Source organism: Oncorhynchus tshawytscha, unplaced genomic scaffold (genome assembly GCF_018296145.1).
Source record: "Oncorhynchus tshawytscha isolate Ot180627B unplaced genomic scaffold, Otsh_v2.0 Un_contig_3602_pilon_pilon, whole genome shotgun sequence".
Classification (NCBI taxonomy): Eukaryota; Metazoa; Chordata; class Actinopteri; order Salmoniformes; family Salmonidae; genus Oncorhynchus; species Oncorhynchus tshawytscha.
The window spans coordinates 197,937-221,457 of NW_024609728.1; the positions used below are offsets into that span (position 1 = coordinate 197,937).

General features: G+C 47.1%; 1 pseudogene; it reads left to right on the top strand.

Annotated features, from left to right (window-relative positions):
• Positions 1-243: 243 nt before the first annotated feature.
• Positions 244-11,345, top strand: LOC121845654 (annotated as a pseudogene).
• The last annotated feature ends 12,176 nt before the right edge of the window (positions 11,346-23,521 follow it).

The window sequence follows — 23,521 nt, forward strand, 5'->3', positions numbered from 1 at the left end:
GATTATGCTAAGGAAAAAGGGGTAGAGGAAATTAAGATAAATGTAGTTTGAAATATAAAATATTTAACATTAAGATCATTCATTGAAACATATATATTTTAATTAATCTTAGATACATTTAGTGTAGAAATAAAAACGTTTATGCATAAGATTTTTGAACTAAATATTTTCTAATAATTTGTGTCGCTCCCCCACATTATTAATAATGTACTATTCCAGGAAACGCGTCATACTAAATGGCTAATAACGACTTTGTGACTGTGCTATCTATTGGAAACCCCAATGTCACACATGTTCTTGTGTAACGCTAGCTAACTTGTTGGTTTCTAGTAGCTAAATTATATTAGCTAATCATGCATAAATTAAATTGTATATTATCTAATTCTGTCAGGAGTGCCTGCCAACAGGTTGCTGGTTCCTTCAATGCAGGAGGCTCAATGTAAGTATCTCGTTTTTATACGAAATCCCATGCATGCAATTGACAGCTAGTTAACGTTATTTTATGATGCTAGTTTGAGAACTGGTAGTCTGGTACTTTAAACTCGACAAAGACCTTTACCGATTGAATTATACTGCCAGCTTGCTACACTTCATTCAACCGATCAGCTACCTTAGTTATCTATCTATACTAGGGGGCGGCAGGGTATCCTAGTGGTTAGAGTGTTCTAGTGGTCTAGTAACCGGAAGGTTGCAAGTTCAAATCCCCGAGCTGACAAAGGTACAAACCCACTGTTCTGTTCGTTCTGTTAACCCACCCAGACCAGTTAACCCACTGTTCCTAGGCCAGTTAACTGTTCCTAGACCAGTTAACCCACTGTTCCTAGACCAGTTAACCCACTGTTTCTAGACCAGTTAACCCACTGTTAACCCTGTTCCTAGACCAGTTAACCCACTGTTCCTAGACCAGTTAACCCACTGTTCCTAGACCAGTTAACCCACTGTTCTAGACCAGTTAACCCACTGTTCCTAGACCAGTTAACCCACTGTTCCTAGACCAGTTAACCCACTGTTCCTAGACCAGTTAACCCACTGTTCCTAGACCAGTTAACCCACTGTTCCTAGACCAGTTAACCCTCTGTTCCTAGACCAGTTAACCCACTGTTCCTAGACCAGTTAACCCACTGTTCCTAGACCAGTTAACCCACTGTTCCTAGACCAGTTAACCCACTGTTTCTAGACCAGTTAACCCACTGTTTCTAGACCAGTTAACCCACTGTTCCTAGACCAGTTAACCCACTGTTCCTAGACCAGTTAACTCACTGTTCCTAGGCTGTCATTGAAAATAAGAATTTGTTCTTAACTGACTTGCCTAGTAAAATAATAAATAAATACGAAACAAAATTATAAACGCAACATGTAACAATTTCAGTTCGTGTGTGTAACAGCCATTGACAAGTGAACAATTTCAGAGTTACAGTTCATATAAGGGAAATAGTCAATTGAAATTAATTATTCCCTAATCTATGGATTTCACATGACTGGGTGGGGCCTTATTATTTATTTTTTATAAGCTTTTATTTAACTAGGCAAGTCAGAACAAAATCTTATTTACAATGATGGCCTACACTGGCCAAACCCGGACAACGCTGGGCCAATTGTGCGTCGCCCTATGGGAATCCCAATCATGGCCGGTTGTGCAGTGCAATCACCCTCCTATCCCATCCATGTAAGAATGCTGTTCTTTGACTACAGCTCAGTACCTTCCAAACTCATCATTATTAAGCTCAAGGCCCTGGGTCTCAACCCCTCCCTGTGCAACTGGGTCCTGGACTTTCTGATGGTCCGCCCCAGGTTGTGAAGATAGGAAACAACACCTCCACTTCGCTGATCCTCAACACAGGGGCCCCACGAGGGTGGGTGCTCAGCCCCCTCCTGTACTCCTTGTTCACCCATGACTGCATGGCCAACCATGCCTCCAACTCAATCAGCTTCTTGATATGCCACACCTGTCAGGTGGATGGATTATCTTGGCAAAGGAGAAATGCTCACTAACAGGGACATAAACACATTTGTGTAAATAATTTGAGAGAAATAAGCTTTTTCTGGGATTGTTTATTTCAGCTCATGAAACCAACACCTTCACATGTGGTGTTTATATTCCTGTTCACTAGATGATCTGGGCAGTTACTGGACTGACTCAACATGAACCGGTTGATTTATCAACCCATGTTAGCCAGTTGTGGAACCAGCGGTCTGCAGTGTGTTGATTGGTTTATTCTCTGTTATAGTTGTAGAACCAGTGGTCTGCAGTGTGTTGATTGGTTTATTCTCTGTTATAGTTGTAGAACCACCGGTCTGCAGTGTGCTGATTGGTTTATTCTCTGTTATAGTTGTGGAACCAGCGGTCTGCAGTGTGCTGATTGGTTTATTCTCTGTTATAGTTGTGGAACCAGCGGTCTGCAGAGAGCAGTGTGCTGATTGGTTTATTCTCTGTTATAGTTGTGGAACCAGCGGTCTGCAGAGAGCAGTGTGCTGATTGGTTTATTCTCTGTTATAGTTGTGGAACCAGCGGTCTGCAGAGAGCAGTGATTGGTTTATTCTCTGTCAGGTTGGAAAGAGGATGCCAGTGTGCAGAGTCAGGTTGCAGTGTGTCCTCAGCCACACCTGGGAAAATATCCAAAGACTTCAGGTAACACTAGCGGTCTGCAGACTCTAGGTGGCATTCTCTGTTTCTCCCTAGCGGTCTGCTGTCAGACTCTAGGTGGCATTCTGCGGTCTCCCTACAGCTCTGACTAGGTGGCATTCTGCCACACCTTCTCCCTACAGCTCTGACTAGGTGGCATTCTGCCTTCTCCCTACAGCTCTGACTCTAGGTGGCATTCTGCCTTCTCCCTACAGCTCTGACTCTAGGTGGCATTCTGCCTTCTCCCTACAGCTCTCAGACTCTAGGTGGCATTCTCCCTACAGCTCTCAGACTCTAGGTGGCATTCTGCCTACAGCTCGCTGACTCTAGGTGGCATTCTCCCTACAGCTCTCTGACTCTAGGTGGCATTCTCCCTACAGCTCTCTGACTCTAGGTGGCATTCTCCCTACAGCTCTCAGCCATTCTGCCTTCTCCCTACAGCTCTCAGCCATTTGCTTCGCTCACAACTGGCTCAAGTGAGCTACAATCCCAACTCTGTGTCATCAGCTGGAGAAACAATCCTTCAAAATAAAATAGTCCATTTTACCCAGATCCATCCAGCAAAACTATAATTCAGCTCCACTTCCTGAGTTTCGCTGACAGAGCATGCTAGATAGCTAATTAACACAGGTAGTTCCATCTGTCTTTGTAAACAAGCAATGAACCATGGAGGTATGGCCGTGTGGGAACACTAACCCTATAAAGATGTTGTAATTTTAACCTTTTAGTTTAAAAAAAACAACAGATTTCTCTCTGATTTGAAAGATAAGGTCCATATGCCTCCAAAACCGTACTGTAAGCGATGCGTGTTAATGTTCAGACAGAGCGTCGTACAGAAGACACCTTTGTCCAATGACTTATTGGGTATCTGGGGTATTTTAATAGGATCCCTGTATATCAGTACCCACACAATATCCAGGTCAAATAGGGAGAGGAGAGGTGAGGTGTGGTGAGGTGCTGTGTTGAGAGGCGAGGTGAGGTAGGTGTTGTGTTGTGTTGAGAGGTGTTGTGTTGTGAGGTGTTGTGTTGTGAGGTGTGTTGTGAGGTGTTGTGAGGTGTTGTGAGGTAGGTGTTGTGACCCAGGTGAGGTGTTGTGAGGTGTTGTGAGGAGCAGGTGTTGTGAGGAGAGGTCTGTGAGGTGAGGTGTTGTGTGGAGAGGTGTTGTGTGGAGAGGTGTTGTGTTGAGAGGTGAGGTGAGGTGGAGTTCTGAGGAGAGGTGTTGTGTTGAGAGGTGTTGTGTTGAGAGGTCTGTGAGGAGAGGTGTTGTGTTGAGAGGTGAGGTGTTGAGAGGTGAGGTGTTGAGAGGTGAGGTGAGGTGAGGTGTTGCTTTAGGATTTTTTTAAACCCGGTTTGCTGTTCACTTCAGCGATCTCAGATGGGAGCTCAATGCAACCATGGCTCTATGTAATACTGTACACTTTCTGGAAGTTGTTCTGGATTTGGGGACTGTGAAAAGACCCCTGGTGGCATGTCTGGTGGGGTAAGTGTGTGTGTCAGAGATTTGTGTAAGTTGACTGTGCAAACAATTTGGTATTTAACAACTGTTTCTTATAATGTTGCAATCAGTCTCTCCTCTACTTCCAGCCCAGAGAGACTGTATTGATCTTAGCCTTCTGATGACAAGACGTGCTGCTCTGTTCTGGGCCAGCTGCAGCTTAACTAGGTCCTTCTTTGTTGCACCTGACCATATGACTGGACAATAATCACGATAAGATCGAACTAGAGCCTGCAGGACTTGCTTTGCGGAGTGTGGTCAAGAAATCTGACAGACCTCACCCCATCTTTACAACCATTGAGTCTATATGTTTTGACCATGACAGTTTACACTCTATGGTAACACCAAGTAATTTATTCTCCTCAACGTGTTTACCAGTTGAGGTATAGTTATGGTGCTGGAGGAGATGGCTGCTGTTTTACAGGCTCCTAACCAACTGGGCTATTTATTTTATTCACATTGTTTGTAACTTATTGTGTACATAATGTTGCTGCTACCGTCTCTTATGACCGAAAAGAGCTCCTGGACATCTGAACAGCGATTACTCACCTCGATCTGGACGCAGAGTTTTTTATTTAATGAGTCAGAAGCAAAGGATATACTGCTTTGTCAAGACGAGGCCCAAATCCCCATCATCAGCGTGAAGAAAAGGGGAAGGAGGAAAAGGGGGAGGAGGGCGGGGTGCATTCTAAGAATTCGTAGACGAGTAGGTAAACCATGACTCCCCTCCGTATTATTGGCCAACGTGCTCATTGGAAAACAAACTGGGCCATCTACGATTTAAGACTCCTACCAACGGGGACATTAACTAGTCATATCTTGTGTTTCACCGAGACGTGTCTACAACCGTCTTTGCTCAATATTATCACGTTTCCAACAGTTTGCCCATGTTTCTTCCTCCTCTCTAAGTCACCTCCCCGATGCCTGGCCAGGACAGTGTGCTGAGATGGGCTGGGAAGAAGTAAGTTGCCAATAGCACATATCAAAGCCACATATAACAAGTAAGCTGACAGACAGTGATGTGAATAGCTGATATATTAATGTCTCCCTCCAGTACACATGTCCAGGTGATATATTTTAACGTGTCTCCCTCCAGTACACATGTCCAGGTGATATATATAATAATGTCTCCCACATGTCCAGGTGATATATATATTAATGTCTCCCTCCAGTACACATGTCCAGGTGATATATATATTAATGTCTCCCTCCAGTACACATGTCCAGGTGACAGACTGTGAGGGCCAGTTCATGGTCAGAACATCGTGTGGAACCGAGGGGTTCAAGAACGTCAAGAAGTCCACTCCCATCGCTGCTCAGACCGCAGGCATCTCTGCTGCAGCGGTAAGATGAGACCACGTGGAAAATATAGATCATGTAGACGTATAGTTAATAGTTGTAGTCTGGCTGCTACAGACAAGAACACTGACATCTGTTCTCCACTAGATGGCACTAGAGCCTAAAACAAACTGGCAAAAAGATGAATTTGTGTTTCCTGATGAATGGTCCTGTATTATTCTTCTCCTGGGCAGAAGGCCACAGCGGTGGGGGTGACGTTTGTCCGCGTGTTGGTGAAAGGTCTGGGTCCTGGACGCTTGGTGAGAACCTTTTTTGATGAAATGCAGAATTCATACCGTAGAGATAAACAGTGTTCACAATGCATCTCCCCACTCTGAAGTTATCCCAGCAGTTTTCCAGCAGCAGACCACCCTGCATCCCACTGTGTTAACTAGCAGCAGACCACCCTGCATCCCACTGTGTTAACCAGCAGCAGACCACCCTGTATCCCACTGTGTTAACCAGCAGCAGACCACCCTGCATCCCACTGTGTTAACTAGCAGCAGACCACCCTGTATCCCACTGTGTTAACCAGCAGCAGACCACCCTGCATCTCACTGTGTTAACCAGCAGCAGACCACCCTGTATCCCACTGTGTTAACCAGCAGCAGACCACCCTGTATCCCACTGTGTTAACCAGCAGCAGACCACCCTGTATCCCACTGTGTTAACCAGCAGCAGACCACCCTGTATCCCACTGTGTTAACCAGCAGCAGACCACCCTGTATCCCACTGCTGGCTTTAACCAGCAGCAGACCACCCTGCATCCCACTGTGTTAACCAGCAGCAGACCACCCTGTATCCCACTGTGTTAACCAGCAGCAGACCACCCTGCATCCCACTGTGTTAACCAGCAGCAGACCACCCTGTATCCCACTGCTGGCTTTAACCAGCAGCAGACCACCCTGTATCCCACTGTGTTAACCAGCAGCAGACCACCCTGCATCCCACTGTGTTAACCAGCAGCAGACCACCCTGTATCCCACTGCTGGCTTTAACCAGCAGCAGACCACCCTGTATCCCACTGCTGACTTTAACCAGCAGCAGACCACCCTGTATCCCACTGTGTTAACCAGCAGCAGACCACCCTGTATCCCACTGTGTTAACCAGCAGCAGACCACCCTGCATCCCACTGTGTTAACCAGCAGCAGACCACCCTGTATCCCACTGTGTTAACCAGCAGCAGACCACCCTGCATCCCACTGTGTTAACCAGCAGCAGACCACCCTGTATCCCACTGCTGGCTTTAACCAGCAGCAGACCACCCTGTATCCCACTGTGTTAACCAGAGGCAGACCACCCTGTATCCCACTGCTGGCTTTAACCAGCAGCAGACCACCCTGTATCCCACTGTGTTAACCAGCAGCAGACCACCCTGTATCCCACTGTGTTAACCAGCAGCAGACCACCCTGTATCCCACTGCTGGCTTTAACCAGCAGCAGACCACCCTGCATCCCACTGCTGACTTTAACCAGCAGCAGACCACCCTGTATCCCACTGTGTTAACTAGCAGCAGACCACCCTGTATCCCACTGTGTTAACCAGCAGCAGACCACCCTGTATCCCACTGTGTTAACCAGCAGCAGACCACCCTGTATCCCACTGCTGGCTTTAACCAGCAGCAGACCACCCTGTATCCCACTGTGTTAACCAGCAGCAGACCACCCTGTATCCCACTGCTGGCTTTAACCAGCAGCAGACCACCCTGTATCCCACTGCTGACTTTAACCAGCAGCAGACCACCCTGTATCCCACTGTGTTAACCAGCAGCAGACCACCCTGTATCCCACTGCTGGCTTTAACCAGCAGCAGACCACCCTGTATCCCACTGCTGACTTTAACCAGCAGCAGACCACCCTGTATCCCACTGTGTTAACCAGCAGCAGACCACCCTGCATCCCACTGCTGGCTTTAACCAGCAGCAGACCACCCTGTATCCCACTGCTGGCTTTAACCAGCAGCAGACCACCCTGTATCCCACTGTGTTAACCAGCAGCAGACCACCCTGTATCCCACTGTGTTAACCAGCAGCAGACCACCCCGTATCCCACTGTGTTAACCAGCAGCAGACCACCCTGCATCCCACTGCTGGCTTTAACCAGCAGCAGACCACCTGTATCCCACTGTGTTAACCAGCAGCAGACCACCCTGTATCCCACTGTGTTAACCAGCAGCAGACCACCCTGTATCCCACTGTGTTAACCAGCAGCAGACCACCCTGCATCCCACTGCTGGCTTTAACCAGCAGCAGACCACCCTGTATCCCACTGTGTTAACCAGCAGCAGACCACCCTGTATCCCACTGTGTTAACCAGCAGCAGACCACCCTGTATCCCACTGTGTTAACCAGCAGCAGACCACCCTGTATCCCACTGTGTTAACCAGCAGCAGACCACCCTGTATCCCACTGCTGGCTTTAACCAGCAGCAGACCACCCTGTATCCCACTGCTGGCTTTAACCAGCAGCAGACCACCCTGTATCCCACTGCTGGCTTTAACCAGCAGCAGACCACCCTGCATCCCACTGCTGGCTTTAACCAGCAGCAGACCACCCTGCATCCCACTGTGTTAACCAGCAGCTGACCACCCTGTATCCCACTGCTGGCTTTAACCAGCAGCAGACCACCCTGTATCCCACTGTGTTAACCAGCAGCAGACCACCCTGCATCCCACTGCTGGCTTTAACCAGCAGCAGACCACCCTGTATCCCACTGTGTTAACCAGCAGCAGACCACCCTGCATCCCACTGCTGGCTTTAACCAGCAGCAGACCACCCTGTATCCCACTGTGTTAACCAGCAGCAGACCGCCCTGTATCCCACTGCTGGCTTTAACCAGCAGCAGACCGCCCTGCATCCCACTGTGTTAACCAGCAGCAGACCACCCTGCATCCCACTGTGTTAACCAGCAGCAGACCACCCTGTATCCCACTGTGTTAACCAGCAGCAGACCGCCCTGTATCCCACTGCTGGCTTTAACCAGCAGCAGACCGCCCTGCATCCCACTGTGTTAACTAGCAGCAGACCACCCTGTATCCCACTGTGTTAACTAGCAGCAGACCACCCTGTATCCCACTGTGTTAACCAGCAGCAGACCACCCTGTATCCCACTGTGTTAACCAGCAGCAGACCACCCTGTATCCCACTGTGTTAACCAGCAGCAGACCACCCTGTATCCCACTGCTGGCTTTAACCAGCAGCAGACCACCCTGTATCCCACTGTGTTAACCAGCAGCAGACCACCCTGTATCCCACTGCTGGCTTTAACCAGCAGCAGACCACCCTGCATCCCACTGCTGGCTTTAACCAGCAACAGACCACCCTGTATCCCACTGTGTTAACCAGCAGCAGACCACCCTGTATCCCACTGTGTTAACCAGCAGCAGACCACCCTGTATCCCACTGTGTTAACCAGCAGCAGACCACCCTGCATCCCACTGCTGGCTTTAACCAGCAGCAGACCACCCTGCATCCCACTGTGTTAACCAGTAGCAGACCACCCTGTATCCCACTGTGTTAACCAGCAGCAGACCACCCTGTATCCCACTGTGTTAACCAGCAGCAGACCACCCTGTATCCCACTGTGTTAACTAGCAGCAGACCACCCTGTATCCCACTGTGTTAACCAGCAGCAGACCACCCTGTATCCCACTGCTGGCTTTAACCAGCAGCAGACCACCCTGTATCCCACTGTGTTAACCAGCAGCAGACCACCCTGCATCCCACTGCTGGCTTTAACCAGCAGCAGACCACCCTGTATCCCACTGTGTTAACCAGCAGCAGACCACCCTGTATCCCACTGTGTTAACCAGCAGCAGACCACCCTGTATCCCACTGTGTTAACCAGCAGCAGACCACCCTGCATCCCACTGCTGGCTTTAACCAGCAGCAGACCACCCTGTATCCCACTGTGTTAACCAGCAGCAGACCACCCTGTATCCCACTGCTGGCTTTAACCAGCAGCAGACCACCCTGTATCCCACTGCTGGCTTTAACCAGCAGCAGACCACCCTGTATCCCACTGCTGGCTTTAACCAGCAGCAGACCACCCTGTATCCCACTGTGTTAACCAGCAGCAGACCACCCTGCATCCCACTGCTGGCTTTAACCAGCAGCAGACCACCCTGTATCCCACTGTGTTAACCAGCAGCAGACCACCCTGTATCCCACTGTGTTAACCAGCAGCAGACCACCCTGTATCCCACTGCTGGCTTTAACCAGCAGCAGACCACCCTGTATCCCACTGTGTTAACCAGCAGCAGACCACCCTGCATCCCACTGTGTTAACCAGCAGCAGACCACCCTGCATCCCACTGTGTTAACCAGCAGCAGACCACCCTGCATCCCACTGTGTTAACCAGCAGCAGACCACCCTGTATCCCACTGTGTTAACCAGCAGCAGACCACCCTGCATCCCACTGTGTTAACCAGCAGCAGACCACCCTGTATCCCACTGTGTTAACCAGCAGCAGACCACCCTGTATCCCACTGTGTTAACCAGCAGCAGACCACCCTGTATCCCACTGTGTTAACCAGCAGCAGACCACCCTGCATATCACTGCTGGCTTGTTTCTGAAGCTAAGCAGGGTTGGTCCTGGTCAGTCCCTGGATGGGAGACCAGATGCTGCTGGAAGTGGTGTTGGAGGGCCAGTAGGAGTCACTTTTTCCTCTGGTCTAAAACAATTTCCCAATACCCCAAGTCATTGCTTTAAATTCGAATGTGTTTTCAGTCAATTTACCTGGTTAATTAAACATCTGGTTTTGAATCTGTCAGTATCTTGTAGAGATGAGGAAAAGACGTTTGACTCGTTTCTGATGCATTTCTCTCTGTGTGCAGTCTGCCATCAAGGGTCTGACCATGGGAGGATTGGAGGTTGTGTCCATCACAGACAACACCCCCGTACCACACAATGGTTGTCGCCCTCGCAAGGCTAGAAGAATATGAACAGGACCGTACCATCATGGACTGCAGGGGTCCAGCAATCTGTCTTGTAACATGCTTAATGTTTTTGTTATATGAAGACAATTTTTTACTGGTATTTAAGCATTTTGGAAAATACCTGTACATGCAGAAATGTTTAAAACATTCAGGGCCTGTTTCCCAGACACAGATTCATCCCTGGACTGAAAAACAAGTTCAATGTAGAATCTGCAGTCCAGGACTTAATCTGTGTCTGGGGAACTGGCCCTGAATGCATGTACCAGCACATCTAGTAACAGATAAATGATTCATCGATGTTTATTAAATCCATATACACCCAAACCCCTGTATAACATGTGTTGTAAATACAAGGCTTCCAGCAGGAGAGAACCTGGTCAGATCAGTCCATGGGGAGAGAACCTGGTCAGATCAGTCCATGGGGAGAGAACCTGGTCAGATCAGTCCATCGGGAGAGAACCTGGTCAGATCAGTCCATGGGGAGAGAACCTGGTCAGATCAGTCCATGGGGAGAGAACCTGGTCAGATCAGTCCATGGGGAGAGAACCTGGTCAGATCAGTCCATGGGGAGAGAACCTGGTCAGATCAGTCCATGGGGAGAGAACCTGGTCAGATCAGTCCATGGGGAGAGAACCTGGTCAGATCAGTCCATGGGGAGAGAACCTGGTCAGATCAGTCCATGGGGAGAGAACCTGGTCAGATCAGTCCATGGGGAGAGAACCTGGTCAGATCAGTCCATGGGGAGAGAACCTGGTCAGATCAGTCCATGGGGAGAGAACCTGGTCAGATCAGTCCATGGGGAGAGAACCTGGTCAGATCAGTCCATGGGGAGAGAACCTGGTCAGATCAGTCCATCGGGAGAGAACCTGGTCAGATCAGTCCATCGGGAGAGAACCTGGTCAGATCAGTCCATCGGGAGAGAACCTGGTCAGATCAGTCCATGGGGAGAGTCACTATAACTAACATGAGGTGAACCAAAACATGCAGTTTTACAGAAACTCTGTTCATCAACTAGTCAAATGTTGCTAACCTGGTTCCATCAAGGTGTACTGATGAGGGGTCAAACGTTACAGACCATGCTGACTTCCTGGTTCCATCAAGGTGTACTGATGAGGGGTCAAACGTTACAGACCATGCTGACTTCCTGGTTCCATCAAGGTGTACTGATGAGGGGTCAAACGTTACAGACCATGCTGACTTCCTGGTTCCATCAAGGTGTACTGACCTGGTCAGGTCAGTCCATGCTGACTTCCTGGTTCCGGTAGAGAACCATGCTGACTTCCTGGTTCCATCAAGGTGTACTGATGAGGGGTCACGTTACAGACCATGCTGACTTCCTGGTTCCATCAAGGTGTACTGATGAGGGGTCAAACGTTACAGACCATGCTGACTTCCTGGTTCCATCAAGGTGTACTGATGAGGGGTCAAACGTTACAGACCATGCTGACTTCCTGGTTCCATCAAGGTGTACTGATGAGGGGTCAAACGTTACAGACCATGCTGACTTCCTGGTTCCATCAAGGTGTACTGATGAGGGGTCAAACGTTACAGACCATGCTGACTTCCTGGTTCCATCAAGGTGTACTGATGAGGGGTCAAACGTTACAGACCATGCTGACTTCCTGGTTCCATCAAGGTGTACTGATGAGGGGTCAAACGTTACAGACCATGCTGACTTCCTGGTTCCATCAAGGTGTACTGATGAGGGGTCAAACGTTACAGACCATGCTGACTTCCTGGTTCCATCAAGGTGTACTGATGAGGGGTCAAACGTTACAGACCATGCTGACTTCCTGGTTCCATCAAGGTGTACTGATGAGGGGTCAAACGTTACAGACCATGCTGACTTCCTGGTTCCATCAAGGTGTACTGATGAGGGGTCAAACGTTACAGACCATGCTGACTTCCTGGTTCCATCAAGGTGTACTGATGAGGGGTCAAACGTTACAGAACCAGGAAGTGACTTCCTGGTTCCATCAAGGTGTACTGATGAGGGTCAATCGTTTACAGACCATGCTGAACCTGGTTCCATCAAGGTGTACTGATGAGGGGTCAAACGTTACAACCATGCTGACTTCCTGGTTCCATCAAGGTGTACTGATGAGGGGTCAATCGTTACAGACCATGCTAACCTGGTTCCATCAAGGTGTACTGATGAGGGGTCAAACGTTACAGACCATGCTGACTTCCTGGTTCCATCAAGGTGTTCTGCTATGAGGAGTCAAACAGAACATCTCTCCTACTGTACAGTAGGTAACAGAACATCTCTGCTACTGTAGTCTAGTGTCTGTGAGCTGCAGGTAACAGAACATCTCTGCTACTGTAGCCTAGTGGCTGTACAGTAGGTAACATCTCTGCTACTGTAGCCTAGTGGCTGTACAGTAGGTAACATCTCTGCTACTGTAGCCTAGTGGCTGTACAGTAGGTAACAGAACATCTCTGCTACTGTAGCCTAGTGTCTGTACAGTAGGAAACAAAGCATCTCTGCTACTGTAGCCAAGTGTCAACAGTAGGAAACAAAGCATCTCTGCTACTGTAGCCTAGTGTCTGTCCAGTAGGAAACAGAACATCTCTGCTACTGTAGTCTAGTGTCTGTCCAGTAGGAAACAGAACATCTCTGCTACTGTAGTCTAGTGTCTGTACAGTAGGTAACAGAACATCTCTGCTACTGTGGCCTAGTGTCTGTACAGTAGGTAACAGAACATCTCTGCTACTGTGGCCTAGTGTCTGTACAGTAGGTAACAGAACATCTCTGCTACTGTGGCCTAGTGTCTGTACAGTAGGTAACAGAACATCTCTGCTACTGTGGCCTAGTGTCTGTACAGTAGGTAACAGAACATCTCTGCTACTGTAGCCTAGTGTCTGTACAGTAGGTAACAGAACATCTCTGCTACTGTGGCCTAGTGTCTGAGCTGTAGGTAAGAATGTTGAGGAGGAGGAGTGGTCCTAATGAAACTAGATGACATCATCAATCATCTGAAAGTCAAACCAGCCAGCACATTCAACGTAGTGATTATAGTGGGGGCTGAAATTATATTCAACATAGTGATTATTCTGGATAGTGGGGGCTGAAATGATTGACACCCTTGATAAAGATGAGCAAAAACAATTCATATTCTGAGTTATATTTTATGCTTAAACATTTCCCAAATTGTATACTTATACAATTGTTCAAAGAGATTGTTAAACAAAATGTTCTCCTCAAATGTTAGTAAAAATTGACACCAGTTTTCAATACCTCACCTTGCGAGGATAACGGCGTGGCCTTTTTCTAAAATGTTTTCTGAGAAGGTAATAAACATAGGAAGGGATCTTAAACTATCCCTCCATACAGAATCCTTTCAGATCATAGATATCCTGCTTCCTCTGGGGTTATGGTCTGCCCTCTTCCATTCAAAACACAGCTTTTCAATGGGGTTCAAGTGCCTGGCCAAAGAGCTCTCATGTTATCCAACTGGTCTGACTGGCCAAAGAGCTCTATTCTCATGTTATCTGACTGGCCAAAGAGCTCTATTACCATGTTATCTGACTGGCCAAAGAGCTCTATCATGTTATCCAACTTGTCTGGCTGGCCAAAGAGCTCTATCATCATGTTATCTGACTGGCCAAAGAGCTCTATTATCATGTTATCTGACTGGCCAAAGAGCTCTATTCTCATGTTATATCCAACTGGTCTGACTGGCCAAAGAGCTCTTATCATGTTATATCCAACTGGTCTGACTGGCCAAAGAGCTCTATCATGTTATATCTGACTGGCCAAAGAGCTCTATTACCATGTTATCCAACTGGTCTGACTGGCCAAAGAGCTCTTATCATGTTATCCAACTGGCCAAAGAGCTCTATTATCATGTTATCTGACTGGACAAAGAGCTCTATTATCATGTTATCCAACTGGTCTGACTGGTCAAAGAGCTCTATCATGTTATCCAACTGGTCTGGCTGGCCAAAGAGCTCTATTATCATGTTATCTGACTGGCCTGACTGGCCAAAGAGCTCTATTACCATGTTGTCTGACTGGCCAAAGAGCTCTATCATGTTATCTGACTGGCCAAAGAGCTCTATTACCATGTTATCTGACTGGTCAAAGAGCTCTATTCTCATGTTATATCCAACTGGTCTGGCTGGCCATAGCTCTATTATCATGTTATCTGACTGGCCAAAGAGCTCTATCATGTTATCCAACTGGTCTGGCTGGCCAAAGAGCTCTATTATCATGTTATCCAACTGGTCTGACTGGCCATAGAGCTCTATCATGTTATCCAACTGGTCTGGCTGGCTGTTAAGGGAATTTTTATCAATGATGACTAATTATGTATACATTTCAATCAGGACTGACTAATCAGAATACTAGTATGTTACTGTATATGTACTAATCTGAATACTATTATGTTATTGTATAAATCAAATAAAATGTTATTTGTCACACACACATGGTTAGCAGATGTTAATGCGAGTGTAGAGAAATGCTTGTGCTTCTAGTTCCGACAATGCAGTAATAACCAACAAGTAATCTAACTAACAATTCCAAAACTACTGTCTTATACACAGTGTAAGGGGATAAAGAATATGTACATAAGGATATATGAATGAGTGATGGTACAGAGCAGCATAGGCAAGATACAGTAGATGATATCGAGTACAGTATATACATATGAGATGAGTATGTAAACCAAGTGGCATAGTTAAAGTGGCTAGTGATACATGTATTACATAAGGATGCAGTCGATGATATAGAGTACAGTATCTACGTATGCATATGAGATGAATAATGTAGGGTAAGTAACATTATATAAGGTAGCATTGTTTAAAGTGGCTAGTGATATATTTACATCATTTCCCATCAATTCCCATTATTAAAGTGGCTGGAGTAGAGTCAGTGTCATTGACAGTGTGTTGGCAGCAGCCACTCAATGTTAGTGGTGGCTGTTTAACAGTCTGATGGCCTTGAGATAGAAGCTGTTTTTCAGTCTCTCGGTCCCAGCTTTGATGCACCTGTACTGACCTCGCCTTCTGGATGATAGCGGGATGAACAGGCAGTGGCTCGGGTGGTTGATGTCCTTGATGATCTTTATGGCCTTCCTGTAACATCGGGTGGTGTAGGTGTCCCGGAGGGCAGGTAGTTTGCCCCCGGTGATGCGTTGTGCAGACCTCACTACCCTCTGGAGAGCCTTCCGGTTGAGGGCGGAGCAGTTGCCGTACCAGGCGGTGATACAGCCCGCCAGGATGCTCTCGATTGTGCATCTGTAGAAGTTTGTGAGTGCTTTTGGTGACAAGCCGAATTTCTTCAGCCTCCTGAGGTTGAAGAGGCGCTGCTGCGCCTTCTTCACGATGCTGTCTGTGTGAGTGGACCAATTCAGTTTGTCTGATGTGTATGTCGAGGAACTTAACTTGCTACCCTCTCCACTACTGTTCCATCGATGTGGATAGGGGGGTGTTCCCTCTGCTGTTTCCTGAAGTCCACAATCATCTCCTTAGTTTTGTTGACGTTGAGTGTGAGGTTATTTTCCTGACACCACACTCCGAGGGCCCTCACCTCCTCCCTGTAGGCCGTCTCGTCGTTGTTGGTAATCAAGCCTACCACTGTTGTGTCGTCCGCAAACTTGATGATTGAGTTGGAGGCGTGCGTGGCCACGCAGTCGTGGGTGAACAGGGAGTACAGGCGAGGGCTCAGAACGCACCCTTGTGGGGCCCCAGTGTTGAGGATCAGCGGGGAGGAGATGTTGTTACCTACCCTCACCACCTGGGGGCGGCCCGTCAGGAAGTCCAGTACCCAGTTGCACAGGGCGGGGTCGAGACCCAGGGTCTCGAGCTTGATGACGAGCTTGGAGGGTACTATGGTGTTGAATGCCGAGCTGTAGTTGATGAACAGCATTCTCACCTAGGTATTCCTCTTGTCCAGATGGGTTAGGGCAGTGTGGTTGAGATTGCATCGTCTGTGGACCTATTTGGGCGGTAAGCAAGTTGGAGTGGGTCTAGGGTGTCAGGTAGGGTGGAGGTGATATGGTCCTTGACTAGTCTCTCAAAGCACTTCATGATAACGGAAGTGAGTGCTACGGGGCGGTAGTCGTTTAGCTCAGTTTCCTTAGCTTTCTTGGGAACAGGAACAATGGTGGCCCTCTTGAAGCATGTGGGAACAGCAGACTGGTATAGGGATTGATTGAATATGTCCATAAACACACCGGCCAGCTGGTCTGCGCATGCTCTGAGGGCGCGGCTGGGGATGCCGTCTGGGCCTGCAGCCTTGCGAGGGTTAACACGTTTAAATGTCTTACTCACCTCGGCTGCAGTGAAGGAGAGACCGCATGTTTTCGTTGCAGGTCGTGTCAGTGGCACTGTATTGTCCTCAAAGCGGGGGAAAAAAGTTAAAAGTTATAGCAAAAAAGTTATTTAGTCTGCCTGGGAGCAAGACATCCTGGTCCGTGACTGGGCTGGATTTCTTCCTGTAGTCCGTGATTGACTGTAGACCCTGCCACATGCCTCTTGTGTCTGAGCCGTTGAATTGAGATTCTACTTTGTCTCTGTACTGACGCTTAGCTTGTTTGATAGCCTTGCGGAGGGAATAGCTGCACTGTTTGTATTCGGTCATGTTACCAGACACCTTGCCCTGATTAAAAGCAGTGGTTCGCGCTTTCAGTTTCACGCGAATGCTGCCATCAATCCACGGTTTCTGGTTAGGGAATGTTTTAATCGTTGCTATGGGAACGACATATTCAACGCACGTTCTAATGAACTCGCACACCGAATCAGCGTATTCGTCAATATTGTTATCTGACGCAATACGAAACATATCCCAGTCCACGTGATGGAAGCAGTCTTGGAGTGTGGAGTCAGCTTGGTCGGACCAGCGTTGGACAGACCTCAGGGTGGGAGCCTCTTGTTTTAGTTTCTGTCTGTAGGCAGGGATCAACAAAATGGAGTCGTGGTCAGCTTTTCCGAAAGGGGGGCGGGGCCTTATATGCGTCGCGGAAGTTAGAGTAACAATGATCCAAGGTCTTTCCACCCCTGGTTGCGCAATCGATATGCTGATAAAATTTAGGGAGTCTTGTTTTCAGATTAGCCTTGTTAAAATCCCCAGCTACAATGAATGCAGCCTCTGGATAAATGGGTTCCAGTTTGCAAAGAGTTAAATAAAGTTCGTTCAGAGCCATCGATGTGTCTGCTTGGGGGGGGATATATACGGCTGTGATTATAATCGAAGAGAATTCTCTTGGTAGATAATGCGGTCTACATTTGATTGTGAGGAATTCTAAATCAGGTGAACAGAAGGATTTGAGAAATTGAGAATATTGAGAAACCAGCTCAATGTGGGTTCAATCCAGACTCCCAGGTACTGATATTGAGAAACCAGCTCAGTGTGGGCTCAATCCAGACTCCCAGGTACTGATATTGAGAAACCAGCTCAGTGTGGGCTCAATCCAGGTACTGATATTGAGAAACCAGCTCAGTGTGGGCTCAATCCAGACTCCCAGGTACTGATATTGAGAAACCAGCTCAGTGTGGGCTCAATCCAGGTACTGATATTGAGAAACCAGCTCAGTGTGGGCTCAATCCAGACTCCCAGGTACTGATATTGAGAAACCAGCTCAGTGTGGGCTCAGTGGCAGCACATATGCAGATTTCCTTGCTTTTGGAAAACTTCCTGGTAACAACGTTAAATTAAAAATGTGGGCTACTGAGACAGCAATAAGAGGTGATGCACACTTCAGCACAACCAGGCTCCAAATGATCAGCCCCTGGGGATTTTATCATGTCTAACATTAACAAAGCATCCAGGACTTCTTGATCAGTGAATTTCAGAAAAAGGAAAACTCCTGAGCAGCATTTTCACTGTCAATCAATAGATTTCCACCAAGCTGCCTTTGAAATACATTCAGAGATAATGGTGATTTACACCCATTAATGATATCCATGTTGTCAGTAATAGGGCCAGGGAATCTAAATTAATTAATTTATTGAGGGAGAGAAGAAGAGATACATCTTCAGGGATTTAACAGCTTCCCAAAATGTAGCCGAGTTCCCTGTACATTCAGATAGTGTATTAGCATAATGATCGGATTTAGCTTTTTTAAACTTTTTTTTTTACACGGATTTCTCAACTGCCTGAAAGACTGCCAGTCTGGGAATCTAGCTTTGGCCCAGGCAGCATCTCTATTGTGCATGACTTCAGATAGCTCTGGACTGAACCAAGGGCAAGACCTACTTTTAATTCTAAGGGAACATGTTTATCTACAATACAATGTAAAACATGAGACGTGGTTCAGAGCCCACTGTGGGTCAGGTACAGAAGCAATACAAAGTCACCAAAATAAAGGTCACAAATAAAAGGCCAGTTCATTGAAATGTTTAAAATGTCTCTCGTTGATAAAATGAGGCTTGGATTGAGGCATCTGTATATCCCTGACACATACAATGGGACAGCGGTCACTAATATCCAAAGCAAATACCCCAGAATATTACTCTGGAGTATTTGTAAATATGAGGTCAATCAAAGTCGATTTCATAGAGTCCTTTAAGTTTGGACGAGTGGGCTTTGTAATCAGCTGGGTCAAATTTAGATTAGTACAACAGTCATGTAGACAGTCAGCTTCCAGCATCCATACAAGATTAAAATCTCCAGCGATCAACACCTCTGGGGTAATAACAATGGCAATTAAATGAGGGAGTTTGTTTAGTACACACTTCTTGGCCGAAGGTGGACGGTAGATTCCTTTAACTGTTATTTTTGAGTTTGCCTTTCCTACCAGCCCTTAACACATTGTAACCATACATAGAAACACCACAACCGTTGCCCTTCCTACCAGCCCTAAACACATTGTAACCATACATAGAAACACCACAACCGTTGCCCTTCCTACCAGCCCTAAACACATTGTAACCATCCATAGCAACACCACCACCGTTACCTTTCCTACCAGCCCTAAACACATTGTAACCATCCATAGTAACACCACCACCGTTACCTTTCCTACCAGCCCTAAACACATTGTAACCATCCATAGCAACACCACCACCGTTACCTTTCCTACCAGCCCTAAACACATTGTAACCATCCATAGTAACACCACCACCGTTACCTTTCCTACCAGCCCTAAACACATTGTAACCATCCATAGTAACACCACCACCGTTACCTTTCCTACCAGCCCTAAACACATTGTAACCATCCATAGTAACACCACCACCGTTGCCTTTCCTACCAGCCCTAAACACATTGTAACCATCCATAGAAACACCACCACCGTTACCTTTCCTACCAGCCCTAAACACATTGTAACCATCCATAGTAACACCACCACCGTTACCTTTCCTACCAGCCCTAAACACATTGTAACCATCCATAGTAACACCACCACCGTTGCCTTTCCTACCAAGCCCTAAACACATTGTAACCATCCATAGTAACACCACCACCATTACCTTTCCTACCAGCCCTAAACACATTGTAACCATCCATAGCAACATCAGAGTCCAGGATTTTATCAGTTATCGGTCTCAGATACAATACAAAATATCAGGGTCTGCCTGAGAGGCCCAGATCTGGACATTTTTTAGGTAATGAACTACAAATATTAAAATGTAAAAATGTATTTTCTTCTAAAATCATACAGAGTTTCAATATATAATAATAATAAAACAAAAAGATTAGATTATAAGGAGGAATAGCAATGATGTTTCTCTGGGTAGCACCATTATGTCACCACCTTCAGATACAACATGTAGAACTCTCATAGAGACTAAAGAACATTTCTCTGGGTAGCACCATTATGTCACCACCTTCAGATACAACATATAGAACTCTCAGTGACCAATGAGAAGATGATAAAAACAGACTTCCATATAATGATAATATTGTCCTCACATTAATTTAGTTGACCAAGAACCTTTCCAGTGTTTGATGACATCAGCCGGGAGCCATTTTCACCCAGGTGAATTCCTTCTTCCAGAAAGTAGCCTATTCCAGAACGAGTCAGATTTGTCGACGAAGGACTTACCCGGGTCCTTGGTCAGACGCATTAACCACTGGGGAAGAGACCAAAAGACGGCAACACTCAGTCCCCACAACGACGAGGAGATGGAATTGGGGCCAGAGACAATGAAACGTCCTGCTAACTTCTGTGCATTCTCCAAGAGTCTCTTAGCTTTACAGAGTTCACACACATAATATCATTAGACCCAATATGCAACACAACTGTTTTCAGAGCAGGTTTCTTGATGGTGGGCATGACTTCTGATAACTTAGGGTTAGGGTGTAATACCTTCGCTCCAGGAAAACAAAGGTACGGGTATTTCTGACTTCCACCAATCTAACCACGGAGCTTCCTGTAATAATGGTTGATGGTTGCTGTCCATATCAAGGTGTTGGGACTCTGTTGATAACCAGGTGTAACAGTGGTAAGGTGTTGGGACTCTGCTGATAACCAGGTGTAGCAGTGGTAAGGTGTTGGGACTCTGCTGATAGCCAGGTATAACAGTGGTAAGGTGTTGGGACTCTGCTGATAGTCAGGTGTAGCAGTGGTAAGGTGTTGGGACTCTGCTGATAGTCAGGTGTATCAGTGGTAAGGTGTTGGGACTCTGCTGATAACCAGGTATAACAGTGGTAAGGTGTTGGGACTCTGCTGATAACCAGGTGTAACAGTGGTAAGGTGTTGGGACTCTGCTGATAACCAGGTGTAGCAGTGGTAAGGTGTTGGGACTCTGCTGATAACCAGGTGTAGCAGTGGTAAGGTGTTGGGACTCTGTTGATAACCAGGTGTAACAGTGGTGTTGGGACTCTGCTGATAACCAGGTGTAACAGTGGTAAGGTGTTGGGACTCTGTTGATAACCAGGTGTAACAGTGGTGTTGGGACTCTGCTGATAACCAGGTGTAACAGTGGTAAGGTGTTGGGACTCTGCTGATAACCAGGTGTAGCAGTGGTAAGGTGTTGGGACTCTGCTGATAACCAGGTGTAACAGTGGTGTTGGGACTCTGCTGATAACCAGGTGTAACAGTGGTAAGGTGTTGGGACTCTGCTGATAACCAGGTGTAACAGTGGTAAGGTGTTGGGACTCTGCTGATAACCAGGTGTAGCAGTGGTAAGGTGTTGGGACTCTGATAACCAGGTGTAACAGTGGTAAGGTGTTGGGACTCTGCTGATAACCAGGTGTAGCAGTGGTAAGGTGTTGGGACTCTGATAACCAGGTGTAACAGTGGTAAGGTGTTGGGACTCTGCTGTTGGGACTCTGCTGATAACCAGGTGTAACAGTGGTAAGGTGTTGGGACTCTGCTGATAACCAGGTGTAACAGTGGTAAGGTGTTGGGACTCTGCTGTTGGGACTCTGCTGATAACCAGGTGTAACAGTGGTAAGGTGTTGGGACTCTGCTGATAGCCAGGTGTAACAGTGGTAAGGTGTTGGGACTCTGCTGATAACCAGGTGTAACAGTGGTAAGGTGTTGGGACTCTGTTGATATCCAGGTGTAACAGTGGTAAGGTGTTGGGACTCTGCTGATAGTCAGGTGTATCAGTGGTAAGGTGTTGGGACTCTGTTGATAACCAGGTGTAACAGTGGTAAGGTGTTGGGACTCTGCTGATAGCCAGGTGTAACAGTGGTAAGGTGTTGGGACTCTGCTGATAACCAGGTGTAGCAGTGGTAAGGTGTTGGGACTCTGCTGATAACCAGGTGTAACAGTGGTGTTGGGACTCTGCTGATAACCAGGTGTAACAGTGGTGTTGGGACTCTGCTGATAACCAGGTGTAGCAGTGGTAAGGTGTTGGGACTCTGCTGATAACCAGGTGTAACAGTGGTAAGGTGTTGGGACTCTACTGATAACCAGGTGTAACAGTGGTAAGGTGTTGGGACTCTGCTGATAACCAGGTGTAACAGTGGTAAGGTGTTGGGACTCTGCTGATAACCAGGTGTAACAGTGGTAAGGTGTTGGGACTCTGCTGATAACCAGGTGTAGCAGTGGTAAGGTGTTGGGACTCTGTTGATAACCAGGTGTAGCAGTGGTAAGGTGTTGGGACTCTGCTGATAACCAGGTGTAACAGTGGTAAGGTGTTGGTACTCTGCTGATAACCAGGTGTAGCAGTGGTAAGGTGTTGGGACTCTACTGATAACCAGGTGTAACAGTGGTAAGGTGTTGGGACTCTGCTGATAGCCAGGTGTAACAGTGGTAAGGTGTTGGGACTCTGCTGATAACCAGGTGTAGCAGTGGTAAGGTGTTGGTACTCTGCTGATAGCCAGGTGTAACAGTGGTAAGGTGTTGGTACTCTGCTGATAACCAGGTGTAACAGTGGTAAGGTGTTGGGACTCTGCTGATAACCAGGTGTAGCAGTGGTAAGGTGTTGGGACTCTGCTGATAACCAGGTGTAACAGTGGTAAGGTGTTGGTACTCTGCTGATAGCCAGGTGTAACAGTGGTAAGGTGTTGGGACTCTGCTGATAACCAGGTGTAACAGTGGTAAGGTGTTGGGACTCTGCTGATAACCAGGTGTAACAGTGGTGTTGGGACTCTGCTGATAACCAGGTGTAACAGTGGTAAGGTGTTGGGACTCTGCTGATAACCAGGTGTAACAGTGGTAAGGTGTTGGGACTCGACAGGTAAAATGTTACCGTAATACAGTGGGGCAAACAAGTATTTAGTCAGCCACCAATTGTGCAAGTTCTCCCACTTAAAAATATAAGGCCTGTAATTTTCATCATAGGTACACTTCAACTATGACAGACAAAATGAGAAAAAAATCTAGAAAATCACATTGTGGCGTTTTTAATTAATTTATTTGCAAATTATGGTGGAAAATAAGTATTTGGTCACCTACAAACTGGCAAGATATCTGGCTCTCACAGACCTGTAACTTACTCTTTAAGAGGCTCCTCTGTCCTCCACTCGTTACCTGTATTAATGGCACCTGTTTGAACTTGTTATCAGTATAAAAGACACCTGTCCACAACCTCAAACAGTCACACTCCAAACTCCACTATGGCCAAGACCAACGAGCTGTCAAAGGACACCTGAAACAACATTGTAGACCTGCACCAGGCTGGCAAGACTGAATCTGCAATAGGTAAGCAGCTTGGTTTGAAGAAATCAACTGTGGGAGCAATTATTAGGAAATGGAAGACATACAAGATCCTGCAGTGCCAGACG